Raw genomic sequence first — 8,340 nt, forward strand, 5'->3', positions numbered from 1 at the left:
GAAGAGCACGAAATCTACAAAATCATCACTTTTTACCAAGATTCTACGGCTGAATTGCAAGAAAACAGCAGAATTCTGCACGAAATCATCAAAATTCTTACAGAAAACCGCATTTTTCGATGCAAAACGACGATTTCTCGCCGATTTTCGTTGTTTTCTGGCATGAATTTGCAAAGAAGAGCACGAAATCTACAAAATCATGACTTTTTACCAAGATTCAACGGCTGAATTGCAAGAAAACAGCAGAATTCTGCACGAAATCATCAAAATTCTTAGAGAAAACCGCATATTTCGATGCAAAACGACGATTTCTCGGCGATTTTCGTTGTTTTCTGGCTTGAATTCGCAAAGAAGAGCACGAAATCTACAAAATCATCACTTTTTACCAAGATTCAACGGCTGAATTTCAAGAAAACAGCAGAATTCTGCACGAAATTATCAAAATTCTTAGAGAAAACCGCATATTTCGATGCAAAACGACGATTTCTCGCCGATTTTCGTTGTTTTCTGGCTTGAATTCGCAAAGAAGAGCACGAAATCTACAAAATCATCACTTTTTACCAAGATTCAACGGCTGAATTGCAAGAAAACAGCAGAATTCTGCACGAAATCATCAAAATTCTTAGAGAAAACCGCATATTTCGATGCAAAACGACGATTTCTCGGCGATTTTCGTTGTTTTCTGGCTTGAATTCGCAAAGAAGAGCACGAAATCTACAAAATCATCACTTTTTACCAAGATTCAACGGCTGAATTGCAAGAAAACAGCAGAATTCTGCACGAAATCATCAAAATTCTTACAGAAAATCGCATATTTCGATGCAAAACAACGATTTCTCGCCGATTTTCGTTGTTTTCTGGCTTGAATTCGCAAAGAAGAGCACGAAATCTACAAAATCATCACTTTTTACCAAGATTCTACGGCTGAATTGCAAGAAAACAGCAGAATTCTGCACGAAATCATCAAAATTCTTACAGAAAACCGCATATTTCGATGCAAAACGACAATTTCTCGACGATTTTCGTTGTTTTCTGGCTTGAATTCGCAAAGAAGAGCACGAAATCTACAAAATCATCACTTTTTACCAAGATTCTACGGCTGAATTGCTAGAAAACAGCAGAATTCTGCACGAAATCATCAAAATTCTTACAGAAAACCGCATATTTCGACGCATAACAACGATTTCTCGCCGATTTTCGTTGTTTTCTGGCTTGAATTCGCAAAGAAGAGCACGAAATCTACAAAATCATCTCTTTTTACCAAGATTCTACAGCTGAATTGCAAGAAAACAGCAGAATTCTGCACGAAATCATCAAAATTCTTACAGAAAACCGCATTTTTCGATGCAAAACGACGATTTCTCGGCGATTTTCGTTGTTTTCTGGCTTGAATTCGCAAAGAAGAGCACGAAATCTACAAAATCATCACTTTTTACCAAGATTCAACGGCTGAATTGCAAGAAAACAGCAGAATTCTGCACGAAATCATCAAAATTCTTACAGAAAATCGCATATTTCGATGCAAAACAACGATTTCTCGCCGATTTTCGTTGTTTTCTGGCTTGAATTCGCAAAGAAGAGCACGAAATCTACAAAATCATCACTTTTTACCAAGATTCTACGGCTGAATTGCAAGAAAACAGCAGAATTCTGCACGAAATCATCAAAATTCTTACAGAAAACCGCATATTTCGATGCAAAACGACAATTTCTCGACGATTTTCGTTGTTTTCTGGCTTGAATTCGCAAAGAAGAGCACGAAATCTACAAAATCATCACTTTTTACCAAGATTCTACGGCTGAATTGCTAGAAAACAGCAGAATTCTGCACGAAATCATCAAAATTCTTACAGAAAACCGCATATTTCGACGCATAACAACGATTTCTCGCCGATTTTCGTTGTTTTCTGGCTTGAATTCGCAAAGAAGAGCACGAAATCTACAAAATCATCACTTTTCACCAAGATTCTACAGCTGAATTGCAAGAAAACAGCAGAATTCTGCACGAAATCTTCAAAATTCTTACAGAAAACCGCATTTTTCGATGCAAAACGACGATTTCTCGCCGATTTTCGTTGTTTTCTGGCATGAATATGCAAAGAAGAGCACGAAATCTACAAAATCATGACTTTTTACCAAGATTCAACTGCTGAATTGCAAGAAAACAGCAGAATTCTGCACGAAATCATCAAAATTCTTAGAGAAAACCGCATATTTCGATGCAAAACGACGATTTCTCGGCGATTTTCGTTGTTTTCTGGCTTGAATTCGCAAAGAAGAGCACGAAATCTACAAAATCATCACTTTTTACCAAGATTCAACGGCTGAATTTCAAGAAAACAGCAGAATTCTGCACGAAATTATCAAAATTCTTAGAGAAAACCGCATATTTCGATGCAAAACGACGATTTCTCGCCGATTTTCGTTGTTTTCTGGCTTGAATTCGCAAAGAAGAGCACGAAATCTACAAAATCATCACTTTTTACCAAGATTCAACGGCTGAATTGCAAGAAAACAGCAGAATTCTGCACGAAATCATCAAAATTCTTACAGAAAACCGCATATTTCGATGCAAAACAACGATTTCTCGCCGATTTTCGTTGTTTTCTCGCTTGAATTCGCAAAGAAGAGCACGAAATCTACAAAATCATGACTTTTTACCAAGATTCAACGGCTGAATTGCAAGAAAACAGCAGAATTCTGCACGAAATCATCAAAATTCTTACAGAAAACCGCATATTTCGATGCAAAACGTCGATTTCTCGCCGATTTTCGTTGTTTTCTGGCATGAATTTGCAAAGAAGAGCACGAAATCTACAAAATCATGACTTTTTACCAAGATTCAACAGCTGAATTGCAAGAAAACAGCAGAATTCTGCACGAAATCATCAAAATTCTTAGAGAAAACCGCATATTTCGATGCAAAACGACGATTTCTCGCTGATTTTCGTTGTTTTCTCGCTTGAATTCGCAAAGAAGAGCACGAAATGTACAAAATCATGACTTTTTACCAAGATTCAACGGCTGAATTGCAAGAAAACAGCAGAATTCTGCTCGAAATCATCAAAATTCTTACAGAAAACCGCATATTTCGATGCAAAACGACGATTTCTCGCCGATTTTCGTTGTTTTCTGGCATGAATTTGCAAAGAAAAGCACGAAATCTACAAAATCATGACTTTTTACCAAGATTCAACGGCTGAATTGCAAGAAAACAGCAGAATTCTGCACGAAATCATCAAAATTCTTAGAGAAAACCGCATATTTCGATGCAAAACGACGATTTCTCGCTGATTTTCGTTGTTTTCTATCTTGAATTCGCAAAGAAGAGCACGAAATCTACAAAATCATGACTTTTTACCAAGATTCAACGGCTGAATTGCAAGTAAACAGCAGAATTCTGCACGAAATCGTCAAAATTCTTAGAGAAAACCGCATATTTCGATGCAAAACGACGATTTCTCGCCGATTTTCGTTGTATTCTGGCTTGAATTCGCAAAGAAGAGCACGAAATCTACAAAATCATAACTTTTTACCAAGATTCAACGGCTGAATTGCAAGAAAACAGCAGAATTCTGCACGAAATCATCAAAATTCTTACAGAAAACCGCATATTTCGATGCAAAACAAAGATTTCTCGCCGATTTTCGTTGTTTTCTGGCTTGAATTCGCAAAGAAGAGCACGAAATCTACAAAATCATGACTTTTTACCAAGATTCTACGGCTGAATTGCAAGAAAACAGCAGAATTCTGCACGAAATCATCAAAATTCTTACAGAAAACCGCATATTTCGATGCAAAACGTCGATTTCTCGCCGATTTTCGTTGTTTTCTGGCATGAATTTGCAAAGAAGAGCACGAAATCTACAAAATCATGACTTTTTACCAAGATTCAACAGCTGAATTGCAAGAAAACAGCAGAATTCTGCACGAAATCATCAAAATTCTTAGAGAAAACCGCATATTTCGATGCAAAACGACGATTTCTCGCTGATTTTCGTTGTTTTCTCGCTTGAATTCGCAAAGAAGAGCACGAAATGTACAAAATCATGACTTTTTACCAAGATTCAACGGCTGAATTGCAAGAAAACAGCAGAATTCTGCTCGAAATCATCAAAATTCTTACAGAAAACCGCATATTTCGATGCAAAACGACGATTTCTCGCCGATTTTCGTTGTTTTCTGGCATGAATTTGCAAAGAAAAGCACGAAATCTACAAAATCATGACTTTTTACCAAGATTCAACGGCTGAATTGCAAGAAAACAGCAGAATTCTGCACGAAATCATCAAAATTCTTAGAGAAAACCGCATATTTCGATGCAAAACGACGATTTCTCGCTGATTTTCGTTGTTTTCTATCTTGAATTCGCAAAGAAGACCACGAAATCTACAAAATCATGACTTTTTACCAAGATTCAACGGCTGAATTGCAAGTAAACAGCAGAATTCTGCACGAAATCGTCAAAATTCTTAGAGAAAACCGCATATTTCGATGCAAAACGACGATTTCTCGCCGATTTTCGTTGTATTCTGGCTTGAATTCGCAAAGAAGAGCACGAAATCTACAAAATCATAACTTTTTACCAAGATTCAACGGCTGAATTGCAAGAAAACAGCAGAATTCTGCACGAAATCATCAAAATTCTTACAGAAAACCGCATATTTCGATGCAAAACAAAGATTTCTCGCCGATTTTCGTTGTTTTCTGGCTTGAATTCGCAAAGAAGAGCACGAAATCTACAAAATCATCACTTTTTACCAAGATTCTACGGCTGAATTGCAAGAAAACAGCAGAATTCTGCACGAAATCATCAAAATTCTTACAGAAAACCGCATATTTCGATGCAAAACGACAATTTCTCGACGATTTTCGTTGTTTTCTGGCTTGAATTCGCAAAGAAGAGCACGAAATCTACAAAATCATCACTTTTTACCAAGATTCTACGGCTGAATTGCAAGAAAACAGCAGAATTCTGCACGAAATCATCAAAATTCTTACAGAAAACCGCATTTTTCGATGCAAAACGACGATTTCTCGCCGATTTTCGTTGTTTTCTAGCATGAATTTGCAAAGAAGAGCACGAAATCTACAAAATCATGACTTTTTACCAAGATTCAACGGCTGAATTGCAAGAAAACAGCAGAATTCTGCACGAAATCATCAAAATTCTTAGAGAAAACCGCATATTTCGATGCAAAACGACGATTTCTCGGCGATTTTTGTTGTTTTCTGGCTTGAATTCGCAAAGAAGAGCACGAAATCTACAAAATCATCACTTTTTACCAAGATTCAATGGCTGAATTGCAAGAAAACAGCAGAATTCTGCACGAAATTATCAAAATTCTTAGAGAAAACCGCATATTTCGATGCAAAACGACGATTTCTTGCCGACTTTCGTTGTTTTCTGGCTTGAATTCGCAAAGAAGAGCACGAAATCTACAAAATCATCACTTTTTACCAAGATTCAACGGCTGAATTGCAAGAAAACAGCAGAATTCTGCACGAAATCATCAAAATTCTTAGAGAAAACCGCATATTTCGATGCAAAACGACGATTTCTCGCCGATTTTCGTTGTTTTCTGGCTTGAATTCGCAAAGAAGAGCACGAAATCTACAAAATCATGACTTTTTACCAAGATTCAACGGCTGAATTGCAAGAAAACAGCAGAATTCTGCACGAAATCATCAAAATTCTTACAGAAAACCGCATATTTCGATGCAAAACAACGATTTCTCGCCGATTTTCGTTGTTTTCTGGCTTGAATTCGCAAAGAAGAGCACGAAATCAACAAAATCATCACTTTTTACCAAGATTCTACGGCTGAATTGCAAGAAAACAGCAGAATTCTGCACGAAATCATGAAAATTCTTAGAGAAAACTGCATATTTCGATGCAAAACAACGATTTCTCGCCGATTTTCGTTGTTTTCTGGCGTGAATTCGCAAAGAAGAGAACGAAATCTACAAAATCATCACTTTTTACCAAGATTCTACGGCTGAATTGCAAGAAAACAGCAGAATTCTGCACGAAATCATGAAAATTCTTAGAGAAAACTGCATATTTCGATGCAAAACAACGATTTCTCGCCGATTTTCGTTGTTTTCTATCTTGAATTCGCCAAGAAGAGCACGAGATCTACAAAATCATGACTTTTTACCAAGATTCAACGGCTGAATTGCAAGAAAACAGCAGAATTCTGCACGAAATCGTCAAAATTCTTAGAGAAAACCGCATATTTCGATGCAAAACGACGATTTCTCGCCGATTTTCGTTGTTTTCTGGCTTGAATTCGCAAAGAAGGGCACGAAATCTACAAAATCATCACTTTTTACCAAGATTCAACAGCTGAATTGCAAGAAAACAGCAGAATTCTGCACGAAATCATCAAAATTCTTAGAGAAAACCGCATATTTCGATGCAAAACGACGATTTCTCGCCGATTTTCGTGGTTTTCTGGCTTGAATTCGCAAAGAAGAGCACGAAATCTACAAAATCATGACTTTTTTCCAAGATTCAACGGCTGAATTGCAAGAAAACAGCAGAATTTTGCACGAAATCATCAAAATTCTTACAGAAAACCGCATATTTCGATGCAAAACGATTATTTCTCGCCGATTTTCGTTGTTTTCTGGCTTGAATTCGCAAAGAATAGCACGAAATCTACAAAATCATGACTTTTTACCAAGATTCAACAGCTGAATTGCAAGAAAACAGCAGAATTCTGCACGAAATCATCAAAATTCTTACAGAAAACCGCATTATTCGATGCAAAACGACGATTTCTCGCCGATTTTCGTTGTTTTCTGGCTTGAATTCGCAAAGAAGAGCACGAAATCTACAAAATCATGACTTTTTACCAAGATTCAACGGCTGAATTGCAAGAAAACCGCAGATTTCTGCACGAAATCATCAAAATTCTTACAGAAAACCGAATTTTTTGATGCAAATCGACGATTTCTCGCCGATTTTCGTTGTTTTCTGGCTTGAATTCGCAAAGAAGAGCACGAAATCTACAAAATCATGACTTTTTACCAAGATTCAACAGCTGAATTGCAAGAAAACAGCAGAATTCTGCACGAAATCATCAAAATTCTTACAGAAAACCGCATATTTCGATGCAAAACGACGATTTCTCGGCGATTTTCGTTGTTTTCTGGCATGAATTTGCAAAGAAGAGCACGAAATCTACAAAATCATGACTTTTTACCAAGATTCAACTGCTGAATTGCAAGAAAACAGCAGAATTCTGCACGAAATCATCAAAATTCTTAGAGAAAACCGCATATTTCGATGCAAAACGATGAATTCTCGCTGATTTTCGTTGTTTTCTGTCTTGAATTCGCAAAGAAGAGCACGAAATCTACAAAATCATGACTTTTTACCAAGATTCAACGGCTGAATTGCAAGAAAACAGCAGAATTCTGCACGAAATCATCAAAATTCTTAGAGAAAACCGCATATTTCGATGCAAAACGACGATTTCTCGCTGATTTTCGTTGTTTTCTCGCTTGAATTCGCAAAGAAGAGCACAAAATGTACAAAATCATGACTTTTTACCAAGATTCAACGGCTGAATTGCAAGAAAACAGCAGAATTCTGCTCGAAATCATCAAAATTCTTACAGAAAACCGCATATTTCGATGCAAAACGACGATTTCTCGCCGATTTTCGTTGTTTTCTGGCATGAATTTGCAAATAAGAGCACGAAATCTACAAAATCATGACTTTTTACCAAGATTCAACGGCTGAATTGCAAGAAAACAGCAGAATTCTGCACGAAATCATCAAAATTCTTAGAGAAAACCGCATATTTCGATGCAAAACGACGATTTCTCGCTGATTTTCGTTGTTTTCTATCTTGAATTCGCAAAGAAGAGCACGAAATCTACAAAATCATGACTTTTTACCAAGATTCAACGGCTGAATTGCAAGTAAACAGCAGAATTCTGCATGAAATCGTCAAAATTCTTAGAGAAAACCGCATATTTCGATGCAAAACGACGATTTCTCGCCGATTTTCGTTGTTTTCTGGCTTGATTTCGCAAAGAAGAGCACGAAATCTACAAAATCATAACTTTTTACCAAGATTCAACGGCTGAATTGCAAGAAAACACCAGAATTCTGCACGAAATCATCAAAATTCTTACAGAAAACCGCATATTTCGATGCAAAACAACGATTTCTCGCCGATTTTCGTTGTTTTCTGGCTTGAATTCGCAAAGAAGAGCACGAAATCTACAAAATCATCACTTTTTACCAAGATTCTACGGCTGAATTGCAAGAAAACAGCAGAATTCAGCACGAAATCATCAAAATTCTTACAGAAAACCGCATAT

Source organism: Gnatocerus cornutus, unplaced genomic scaffold (assembly GCF_029298725.1).
Source record: "Gnatocerus cornutus isolate USDA-ARS CGAHR unplaced genomic scaffold, icGnaCorn1.1 ctg00000034.1, whole genome shotgun sequence".
Taxonomy (NCBI): Eukaryota; Metazoa; Arthropoda; class Insecta; order Coleoptera; family Tenebrionidae; genus Gnatocerus; species Gnatocerus cornutus.